General features: G+C 40.5%; 1 protein-coding gene across 1 annotated transcript in view; it reads left to right on the plus strand.

The window, feature by feature from the left end:
* Positions 1-3804: 3804 nt before the first annotated feature.
* SREK1 (splicing regulatory glutamic acid and lysine rich protein 1) overlaps positions 3805-12080 on the plus strand; it is a 76025-nt gene continuing 67749 nt past the window's right edge. Inside the window, exon 1 of the mRNA XM_036845788.1 lies at positions 3805-3823. The gene's annotated coding sequence lies outside the window, so the exon portion shown is untranslated. The remainder of the gene's footprint in view (positions 3824-12080) is intronic.

The following is a 12080-nucleotide window of genomic DNA, read 5'->3' on the forward strand; positions in this document are numbered from 1 at the left end:
CTGGGAAGATCCCACATGCCGTGGAGCAACTAAACCCATGCACCACAACTACAGAGCCTGTGCTGTAGAGCCCGCGAGCCACAACTACTGAGCTCGCCTGCCACAACTACTGAAGCCCACGCGCCTAGAGCCCATGCTCTGCAACAAGAGAAGCCACCGCAATCAGAAGCCCACGCACAACAGCAAAGAGTAGCCCCCGCTCACTGCAACTAGAGATAGCTCACGCACAGCAACGAAGACCCAACAGACAAAAATAAGTAAATAAAATAAATAAATTTATTTTAAAAAAATATGGCTAGTGTGACTGATGAGCTGAATTTTTTATTGTATTTAATTTTAATTTATTTAAATTTAAATAGCTATATGTGGCTAGTGGTAACTATGTTGGATAGGTCTAGATCCACGAGAATTTACGTTGAGGAACAGCACAAGTTTCTCTCAAATGCCGAGCCCGCTTGGACAAGTTCTGTGTGTTCATCTCTTTCTTTGAAACAGATTCTGGGGATTTAGCTTGTTTTTCTTTCCTATTTAAGTTGGCCTATACCCAATTCATCCACTCATCCATTCAATCAGCAAATATTTACTTAGCATTAATTATGTGCTATGCACTCTGCTAGAAGCTAAGGAGTGAAACATGAGCAAGACAGGTCCCTGCCCACAAGCAACTTACAGTCTAGTAGGGGAAGAAAGGTTAGAGAATAAATAAATGCGATAGAGGTAGCACAGGGCCCAGTGTGGCCACAAAGGAAGGGATTGTTGATAATCCCCAGAGGAGATAGGAAAGGCTTCACAGAAGATGCTGTGAGCCATGAAAAACGAGCAGGCATTTCCAGGTGAACAAATGAGGGAAGGCATTTATGTGTTGAACCATGTGTCCACTAAATTCATATGTTGAAGTCCTATTCCCTAGTACCTCAAAATGTGACCTTATTTGGAAATAGGGTCACTGTCAATGTAATTAAAATGAGGTTTAATACTAGAGGATGAACCCCTAATCCAATATGACTGGTATTCTTATAAAAAGGAAAAACTTGGACACACAGACACACACAAGGAGAATACCATGTAGATATTGGAGTTAACGCTGCCAAAAGCCAAGGAACTACCAGAATCTAAAAGTGAGGTGTGGAACAGGTCCTTCCCTAAGTGTCTTCAGAGGGAGATTAGGCCTTTTGACATGTTAATCTCAGACTTCTAGCTTCCAGAACTGTGAGATTATAAATTTCTATCGTTTAAGCCACTTAAGTTTGTGGTATGGTAGTCCCCCCTCATCCATGGGGGATACAGTCCATCCCCAGGGAATGCCTGAAACTGAGGACAGTGCTGAACCTTATATTGTACTGTGTTTTTTCCTGTACATACACACCTATTATAAAGTTTAATTTATAATTAAGCACAGTAAGAGAATATCCAAATTGCCAGCATCACTACTCTTGCACTTTGGGGCCATTATTAAATAAAATAAGTGTTACTTGCACACAGGCACTGCAACACTGTGATTGTTGATCTGATAACCAAGATGGTTACTAAGTGACTATTTGAGTGAGATATGCTGGACAAAGGGATGATTCACATCCTGGGAGGGATGGAACAGGATGGTGTGAGACGCCGTCATGCTACTCAGAACGGCATGCAATTTAAAAATTATGAATTGTTTATTTCTGGACTTTTCCATTAAATAATTTCAGACTGCAGTGACCCTGGATAACTGAAACCACAGATAAGGGGGGAGCCATTGTACTTTGTTGTAGCAGCCCCATCAAACTGATGCAGCATTCCTGATCAAGGAAGCAGTATTGTGAAAGCAAGGCAAATAGTCTTTGGAAGATATTTATTAAAGTTCTGTTTTGTGGTTACCTAACTCGGCGTTTTAGAAGGAAAATAATAAAGCAAGCATCAGCCTGAGTATGCCTATTTCTTTTATAAATGTTTTTCTACTCTCAGAAAAACAAAAGCTAAGGCTGTAATAATGTTTGGAGCAAAACTGGGAGTATGTTTCTGCTAAAATGTATCATGAATCAAAAAATAAATGTTTACTGGTCCTCATAAGTCAGAAGAAAGTTTTTGTTTATTGAACTTGTCTCCCTACATAAAGTAGTTATACCATTGCTAATGAGACCCCCCCCCCCAGTTTCCTGTATAGGTCATATGAGGAAATATATGAGAGCTATTTTTTTCTATTTCTGTTGTATCAATTTTGGGGAGAGGGTTTGTGAGCAGGAGCTGGGTGGCTACAGCTAGAACAGTATTCATCCTGGTAGGATGGTGCCCTAAGGTCCAACCTCACTCCTCCAATTTTCACAGGGATGAGTGAGATTGGGATCTGAGAGGCCAGAGTCCAGAGGCACAAGTAACATTTTAACTCTGGAAAGTGGCATCCCTTGCAAAGGAAGAATTGTCAGAACCCAGATAGCCTTCTAGCCAGGATTCAGGAGTGAGAGAATGGGGAATTGAGCGTTTAGGGCATCAATCTTTTCCTTTGTGTCCATGCAGCAGTAAGTGCCAAGCATTAGTTAACTCACAGGAATGGGTTAGGGACAATGAACTGTGAATTGCATTAAGTCACTTATGTGGTGCAAAAGTCATTCTGCAACAAATGTGAATAACAGTAGGGTACCTTGTAGGAAGTAGACGTAGCCTGACAAGGCTAAAGTATAAGGTGCATGGCGGGTAAGGGTTGGAAGGGATATATACAAGTTGAGAGGTTGACAAGTGCAAAAGAGCAGCAAGTTTGATATGGGCATCAGGAAATAAAAATGGATCACTTTTGGACATTTTGAGTTTGAACAACTTTTTGGACGTTCAAGGGGAGATGACCAGGAGGCAGTTAGATATACAAATCTCTTGTTAGGGTAGGTGTGATTCTGCGATTTATAATAGAAACATTTATTTGTTTTCTGGCACAGAGCTCCAAAACCATTGGAATTTCTTAACAGATGAGAGCTATAAAGGTATCTTTTGTTATGTTAATGAGGCGACTTTGGGGAAAGCATCTAGGTAACCTAAGGATGGGGGCTGGTTGCCAGGCAACCCAGCCATGAGATTAGAGGATTGGAACTTCAGTGCCCCCCCCACCCACTCACCCACCTCTGGGGAGGAGAGAGGGGCTGGAGGTTGAATCAATGCCAATGACCAATGATTCAATCAATCATGACTATGTAATGAAGCCTCCATAAAAACCCAAAAGGATGGGGTTCAAAGAGCTTCTGGGTTGTGAACATGTGGAGATTTGGGGAGCATGACAAGCTGTGAACACAAACAGACCATTGCCAAAGAAGGACGTTTTGACTCTTCTGCTTATTGCACTAAAAATTTCATTGCTTATCATGTTGCATTCCTTAACATGTTGCATTCCATGTTGCATTCCATGTTGCATCTCTAGCAACACTTTCCTGACAGCAGAGTGAAGAACTTTGAGCATTTCATAGTGGAAAATTCTGCTTCAATTTTCATTATTCTGTTAAGTTTTCAAGAAGGACAGCTAGGTCTAAATAGTCAACCAGGGTAAGAATATAAAATTTCTGCCCTTAAAATTTACAAATATTCCTATGAATCTCTGTGGGAATAAATTATATAAGAATGTTTATTCCTTAGAGGTTTTAATAAATGTTTCTTTGATGTTTCCTCCAAAGCTTATTGAAATAGATGAAAATATTTTCCTTTAATTTGTTTCAGTTCATTAGAAGACCACATTCTATACTAAAGGCTAAGAAATCGTCCCTCTGCTGTCTCGCATGTCAGATTATATTCATATACATTGGGGACTACAATGAACAGAATTCCCTGGCACATTGGATGGATAGCATGACTGAGAAATAAACAGGTATTGTTTTAATTTTAAAAAACCCAACTCTCTTTATATTGGTCTTAACACTGTACTATGTGTATGTGGTTACTTTGAGTTACTTTTGTTAGGACCTATTAGGCATCTAGTTGAGTGTCTGGCCAAGAGGGATGTTAAACAAGCAATGCAATTTATTCTCCCACGAAAGGGAAACTAGGTGTCTGAGAAACAGGGGTTGGGAGAGACTTTTAAACTATATCTTCCCTTTTTGAGTACCTACTTAAGTAACTGAACTATATACCCTTTTGTAGGTTTTGAGTTTTGAATTATATGCATGTATTACCTATTCAAAAATTTTTTCATCAAATAAGGTTTTTGCTCTAAAAATTATGTTTTAATGACTAAGGGAAATAATTAGGTGTTAGAAAGCCTGTGTTTAAGTCTTGGGTATGCTTTTCTTTTTAAATACTTCTTTTATGCTTCCGTTTAACCTTCATTAAAATTTCTACATCACAGGTTTCCCTTGACGATCTAACAAGGTAAAATTGTTGAAAGTTCACTTTATGCTGAAAAGCATTATTCACACCTAAGTTATTGCTGAGGAGTGTTAAGGACGGAATGTTTGTATCCCCCAAAATTCATACATTGAAATCCTAACTCCCAGTGTGATGGTATTAGGGGGTGGAGCATTTGGGATGTGATTAGGTCATGAAGGTGGAGCCCTCATGAATGGGATTTGTGCCCTTATAAAAGCAAACCTAGAGAGCTCCCATGTCTCTTTCACCGTGTGAGGACACAGTGAGAATATGGTCATGTGTGAACCAGGAAGGAAGTCTTCGTCATGACACTGAATCTGCTGGTACCTTGATCTTGGACTTCCCAGCCTCCAGAGCTATAACAAATAATTTTCTTTTTTAAGCCATTCAGTCAATTGTACTTTGTTATAGCAACCCAACAGACTTAGACAAGGGACATTATGGAGAAGTGGGAAGAACTTGGGAGTCAAACAGACTGGAATCATCACTCACTGGTTATGTGATCTTGGACAAGTTTCTTAGTCTCCAGAATTTAATTCACTAAAATTTTACCATGAGCGTAGGGACTATTTTGTTCACTATTCTGTCCCCAGAACCTAGAATAGTGTCTGATATAAAGTCAGTGCTCAACAAATGTTTTTTGAGTGGATCTCTCTGTGCTTTAGTTTCTTCACTTGTAAATCATGGAAAATTTGGAATGTAATGAGAGAGAGTCGTGTTATTTAAATCTACAGTTCAGCTTTTTAGAGCTTGGTTATGTGTCTGCTGCTTCCTTAGGAGCCTCACAGTAATGACAGATATTTATCATGAAATTATTCTCAGAGGTGAATAAATCTCCATCTTAAGGTCTACCAGCAGAGACTTCTGGCCATGGTGGAGTAAAGAGGTTGGCAAATGCTCTCCCCTGTAAACAACTAGACAAAATTGTCAGAACCAGCCATTTCAGGGTTCTGGAAAATTAACTAAAGACAAACAAATTGAGAAGTGCTTACTTATGAAAAACCTCTGAACCTCAGGTAGGAGCAATATGAGTCTGTGGGGTTCTTGCCTGGGGCTGTTCCCATTCCCAACCCCATCCCATCTCCTGCTCCAATGGCACAGATGTTCTACCAGGGTGGAGCTGGCTGTGGAAAGTAGCAGCTTCACTGCCAGAGCTGGATGACTTGATTTGGAACAGAGGACAGAAAATGCCACCCCATAGTGTGGTCAATAAAAGCAGCAAACCTGATGGAAAATGAATGGGCAGAGTCCATGATTCTGCTAATCTTAGGTTATGGTTCTAGTTGGGAGGAGTGGCCAGCAAGATATATAATAGGGACGTATCCTGGCAATAAGAGAGCCATAGAGAGGCTAGACAAGTTCTCTACACATCTCTGGCTGATTGGTAGGCTGCAAGCATGCCCGGGGAGACCTAGAAGCCTGGTAAGAAGTAAAACCTGGGACAAATCTTAAAGATTCCTGAATTTTGAATATACTCATAAACGCACATACAAATCCATTGGTAAGTGTGGGGAACCTTACTGCTTTGAGGTGGTTTAGCACCGCCTTGGGCTAATCAGTGGTTGACTATCAGTCTATGCAGACAGAGGGGCAACACCTAGAAAGCAAGCTAAAACACAAAAGTAAGAATTTAAAAAAAACTGAGCAGGGACATAATGACCACACATCACAGGACAGACATGTCTACTGTCTCTTAACTCAAAATTTACCCTTGATTGTCAACTCTGTGTAAAAGATGAGCCTTTGAAATAATTTTTCTTTGCCAGATGGCACAATGTTAAAATTTTTCAATAGGGGGTGATGGAGAATCATTGCAATTGGAAAGGTTTCACCAGAGTCCAGCTGCTACAGTGTAGGTGGTTGCCCACCACCGTGCTTCTGCAGCATGGGCAGCTTCAGTACTAGAATCCTGTACAGCAGGGGTCCCCAATCCCTGGGCCAACAGCAGGAGGTGAGTGGCGGGCGAGCGAAGCTTTGTCTGTACTTACAGCCGCTCGCATTGCTCGCGTTACCGCCTGAGCTCCGCCTCCTGTCAGATCAGAGGCGGCATTAGATTCTCATAGGAGCGCGAACCCTCTGTGAACTGCGCATGTGAGGGATCTAGGTTGCGTGCTCCTTATGAGAATCTAATGCCTGATGATCTGAGGTGGAGCTGAGGCCGTGATGCTAGCGCTGGGGAGAGGCTGCAAATATGGATTATCATTAGCAGAGAGGTGTGACTGCACAGAGACCATAATAAATCAATTGTTTGCAGACTCTTATCACAACCCCATCTGTGAGTGTCAAGTGGCAATTAACTGCATTTGGTGGCAGGCTTTATAGTGGCAAGTAGGTTGATGTACTTCAATTGTACAGCTGCATCTGGTGGCAGGCGTTAAGTCAGAATCCGACACTTATTTTAGTCCACGTGGCCCACCCATTATTTTATTTACCACTTCCGTCTGTGCCTCTTTCCTACGATTTTGAAAGCACTGCGCACTTGTCTCAGTCACAGTTTTGGTAAGCCCACAAGCTAACCCTAGCCAAAATGAGTAAAAAACAAACGTCACTGGAGAGCTGCTTTGAAAAGGGGGAAAGACCCAATGATGAGGCAGCAGAAGACTCTAAGACTGCCCACAAAAAGAAAGCTGTATTTAAAAGAAAATACCAAGAGTCCTACTTAAATTACAGGTTCATTGCAACAGGTGATTCACATTCTCCAAGCCTGCTTTGGATACTATGTGGCGACCAGCTATCCAACGAAGCCATAAAACCTTCAAAACTGCTTTGCCACATGGAGACCAAGCACCTTGCATTAAAAGACAAGCCTTTGGAGTTTTTCAAGAGAAAAAAAATGTGAACATGAAGAACAGAAGCAATTATTGAAGGCTACCACTTCATCAAATGTGCCTGCACTGAGAGCATCATTCTTAGTGGCTAACCGCATTGCTAAAGCTAAGAAGTCCTTTACTATTGGGGAAGAGTTGATCCTGCCTGCTGCTAAGGACATTTGTCGTGAACTATTAGGAGAGGCTGAAGTTCAAAAGGTGGCACGTGAAAAAAAAAAAAAAAAAAAGGTGGCACGTGTTCCTCTTCTGACTAGCACCATAACTAGAGGAACTGATGAAATAGCAGAGGATATTGAGGCACAGTTGTTCGAGAGGATTAATGAGTCACCGTGGTACGCAATCCAGGTTGACGAGTCTACCGATGTTGACAATGAGGCAACAATGCTTGTTTTTGTGCGACATATTTTTCAGGAGGATGTGCATGAGGATATGTTATGTGCACTTTTGTTGCCAACCAACACCACAGCTGCAGAACTATTCAAGTCTTTGAATAATTACATATCAGAAAACTGAATTGATCATTTTGTGTCAGTATATGCATGGATGGAGTGGCTGCCATGGCTGGACGGCTTTCTGGTTTCACTACTCGGGTCAAAGAGGTCGATTCTGAATGTGAGTCTACGCACTGTGTCATCCATAGAGAAATGCTGGCTAGCCGAAAAATGTCACCTGAACTTAACAACGTTTTGCAGGATGTGATTAAAATTATCAACCACATTAAAGTACATGCCCTTAACTCACATCTGTTCGTGCAGCTCTGTGAGGAGATGGACGCAGAGCACACGTCTTCTCTTATACACAGAAGTGAGATGGCTTTCTAAAGGTAGATCACTGGCCAGAGTTTTTGAGTTACGAGAGCCGCTCCAGAGATTTCTTTTAGAAGAACAGTCACCACTGGCAGCACATTTCAGTGACACAGAATGGGTCACAAAACTTGCTTACTTGTGTGACATAGTCAACCTGCTCAACAAACTCAATCTGTCACTTCAGGGGAGGACGACAGCTGTGTTCAAGTCGGCAGATAAAGTGGCTGCATTCAAAGCCAAACTGGACTTATGGGGGAGACGAGTGAACATTGGGATTTTTGACATGTTTCAAACGTTAGCAGAGATTTTGAAAGAGACTGAGCCAGGGCCTTCTTTCTCCCAGCTGGTATCAAGGGACTTCCCTGGTGGTCCAGTGGGTAAGACTCTGCGCTCCCAATGCAGGGGGTCCAGGTTTGATTCCTGGTCGGAGAACTAGATCCCGCATGCATGCCACAACTAAGACCTAGCTCAGCCAAAACAAACAAACAAACAAATAAATAAATATTTAAAATAAATAAATAAGTATCAAAAAGAAACTTGGATTTGTAGCATTGTGTTTCTGGTGAGACCTCTACCTCTGACTAGCTTTCCCCAACACTCTAAAGGAAGTATTCCCCACAGTGCTTAGAGAAAAATATATAACATTAAATGGTAATATTAGAAAACAAAAAGTCTTGAATCAATAATGTAAGCTTCCACCTTAAGAAATTAGAAAAGAGCAATTTAAACACAAACTAAGCAGAAGTAAGGAAATAATAAAATCAGAGTGGATATCAATGAAATAAAAATAGTAGAGAAAAATCAATGAAACTGAAAGATGATTCTTTGAAAAGTCCAACAAAAGTGATAAATGTTTAGTTAGACCAACCAAGAAAAAAAAAAGAAGGCACAAATTACCAATATCAGGATTGAAAGAGAGAACATTACTACTGACCCTACAGAAATTGAAAGGATATATTAAGGCAGGGGTCCCCAACCCCTGGGCCTCGGACTGGTACTGATCCGTGGCCTGTTAGGGACCGGGCCACACAGCAGGAAGTGAGTGGCGGGCCAGCGAGCGAAGTTTCATCTGCCGCTCTCCATCACTCGCATTACCATCCCCACCCCCCACCCCCTTCCGTGGATAAATTGTCTTCCAGGAAACCGGTGTCTGGTGCCAAAAAGTTTGGGGACTGCTGTATTAAGGTATTATTTGAACATCTTTTTTTGGTCAGCAAATTATACAACTTAGATGCAAAGGATAAATTCTCAGAAATACAAAAACTACCAAAACTACTTAAGTATAAAATCTGAATAGACATATAAGAAGTAAAAATTAAGCTTAGTAATGAAAAATCTTCCCATAAAGAAAATCCCAGGGCTAGATGGCTTCATAGGCAAATTCTATGAAATAATTGAAGAAGAAATAATACCAATCTGATATAACTCCTTCACAAAATAGAGGAAGAAGTTACACTTCCCAACTCATTCAATGAGGCTGGTATTATCCTGACACCAAAGCCAGATAATGTCATTGTGAAAAAAGAAAACTGTAAACCAATATCCCTCATGAAAAAAAAATTTTTTGTAGGATAGTTACCTTTTTTAAAAATAATTTATTTATTTATTTATTTATTTTTGACTGTGTTCGGTCTTCATTGCTGCATGCAGGCTTTCTCTAGTTGTAACGAGCGGGGGCTACTCTTCCTTCCAGTGCACAGGCTTCTCATTGCAGTGGCTTCTCTTGTTGCGGAGCATGGGCTCTAGGCACGTGTGCTTCAGTAGTTGTGGCATGTGGGCTCAGTAGTTGTGGCACACAGACTTAGTTGCTCTGCGGCATGTGGGATCTTCCTGGACCAGGGCTCACAATGTGTCCCCTGCATTGGCAGGCAGATTCTTAACTGCTGAGCCACCAGGGAAGCCTGAAAAGAAATATTAAAATTCTTTTTTATGATTTAAAAAAATTTTTTATTGGAGTATAGTTGATTTACAATGTTGTGCTAGTTTCAGGTGTACAGCAAAGTGACTCAGTTATACATATACATATATACACTCTTTTTTAGATTCTTTCCCCATATAGGCCATTACAGAGTATTGAGTAGAGTTCCCTGTGCTTTACCGTAGGTCCTTATTAGTTATCTATTTTACATATACTGATTTGTATATGTCAGTCCCAATCTCCCCATTTATCCCTGCCCCCTTTACCCACTAGTAATCATAAGTTTGTTTTCTACATCTGTAACTCTATTTCCGTTTTGAAGGTAGGTTCATTTGTACCCTTTCTTTTAGATTCCAGATATAAGCGATATCATATGATATTTGTTTTTCTCTTTCTGACTGACTTCACTCAGTATGACAATCTCTAGGTCCATCCATGTTGTTGCTGCAAATGGCATTATTTTGTTCTTTTTTATGGCTGAGTAATATTCCATTATATACATTACCACATTGTCTTTATCCATTCCTCTGTAGAGGGACATTTAAGTTGCTTCCATGTCCTCACTATTGCAAATAGTGCTGCAATGAACATTGGGGTGCATATATCTTATCAAATTATGGTTTTCTCCAGATACATGCCCAGGAGAGGGATTGCTGGATCATATGGTAGTTCTATATTTAGTTTTTTAAGGAACCTCCATACTGTTCTCCATAGTGGTTGTACCAATTTACATTCCCACCAACAGTGCAAGAGGGTTCCCTTTTCTCCACACCCTCTCCAGCATTTATTGTTTGTAGGTTTTTTGATGATGGCCATTCTGACTGGTGTGAGGTGATACCTCATTGTAGTTTTGACTTGCATTTCTCTAATAATTAGTGATGTTGAGCATCTTTTCATATGTTTTTTAGCCATCTGTATGTCTTCTTTGGAGAAATGTCTATTTAGATCTTCTGCCCATTTAAAAAATATATTTATTTATTTATTTATTTAACTGTGCTGAGTCTTAGTTGCAGCACATGGGATCTTTTTTGTGGTATGTGGGATCTGTAGTTCCCTGACCAGGTATCAAACCTGGGCCCCCTGCATTGGGAGCACAGAGTCTTAACCACTGGACCACGAGGGAAGTCCCTCTTCTGCCCCTTTTTTGATTGGGTGGTTTGTTTTTTTGATATTGAGCTGCATGATCTTTTTTTTTTTAATTTTTTGGCCACGCCACGTGGCATGCAGGATCTTAGTTCCCCGACCAGGGATCGAACCCACGCCCCCTGCAGTGGAAGTGCAGAGTCTTAACCACTGGACCGCCAGGGAAGTCCCACATGAGCTGTTTCTATATTTTGGAGATTAATCCCTTGCCTGGTTGCTTCATTTGCAAATATTTTCTCCCATTCTGAGGGTTGTCTTTTCATTTTGTTCGTGGTTTCCTTTGCTATGCAAAAGCTTTTAAGTTTAATTAGGTCCCATTTGTTTATTTTTGTTTGTAATTAGGTCCCAATAACCCTCATGAAAAGAAATATTAAAATTCTTTAAAAAATATTAGCCAAATCTAACAACACACAAAAAGGATTACACATCATGACTAAGTGGAAGTTATCCTAGAAATATCACACGGTCATCTCAAAAATTATTATGAATATGTGGTAATTAAGATAGTGTGGTATTGGTGTAAGAATAGATATATAGATTTGTAGAACAGAAGTGAGAGTCCAGAAATAAAATTCTTCAACTTATGGTCAATTGAGTTTTGACAAAGGTGTTCAGACAATTCAATGCAGAATGTATAGTCTTTTCAACACATGGTGCTAGAACAATTTGATATCATATGAAGAAGAAGGAGGAGGAGGAAGAGGAGAGGAAGAGGAAGAAGAAGAAAAAGAGGAGGAAGAAGGAGAAGGACAATAACAACAACAACAATGACCCTTACCTCACACCACACATAAAATTTAACTAAGAATGGATCAGAGACCTAAATGTAAGAGCTGAAACTAAAAATGTCTAGAAAAACACAGAAGAAAAATCTTTATAACCTTGCGTTAGGCAGAGATTTCTTAGATGTGACAATAAAAACACAGTCCAATCCTGGGAATTCCCTGGCATGGTCCAGTGGTTAGGACTCCATGTTTCCACTGCAGGTGGCACGGGTTCCATCCCTGGTCAGAGCCAAAAAGAAAAAAGAAAAAAACAACCCACAGTCCATAACACAAAACATTG

This window comes from Balaenoptera musculus, chromosome 3 (genome assembly GCF_009873245.2).
Source record: "Balaenoptera musculus isolate JJ_BM4_2016_0621 chromosome 3, mBalMus1.pri.v3, whole genome shotgun sequence".
Lineage (NCBI taxonomy): Eukaryota > Metazoa > Chordata > Mammalia > Artiodactyla > Balaenopteridae > Balaenoptera > Balaenoptera musculus.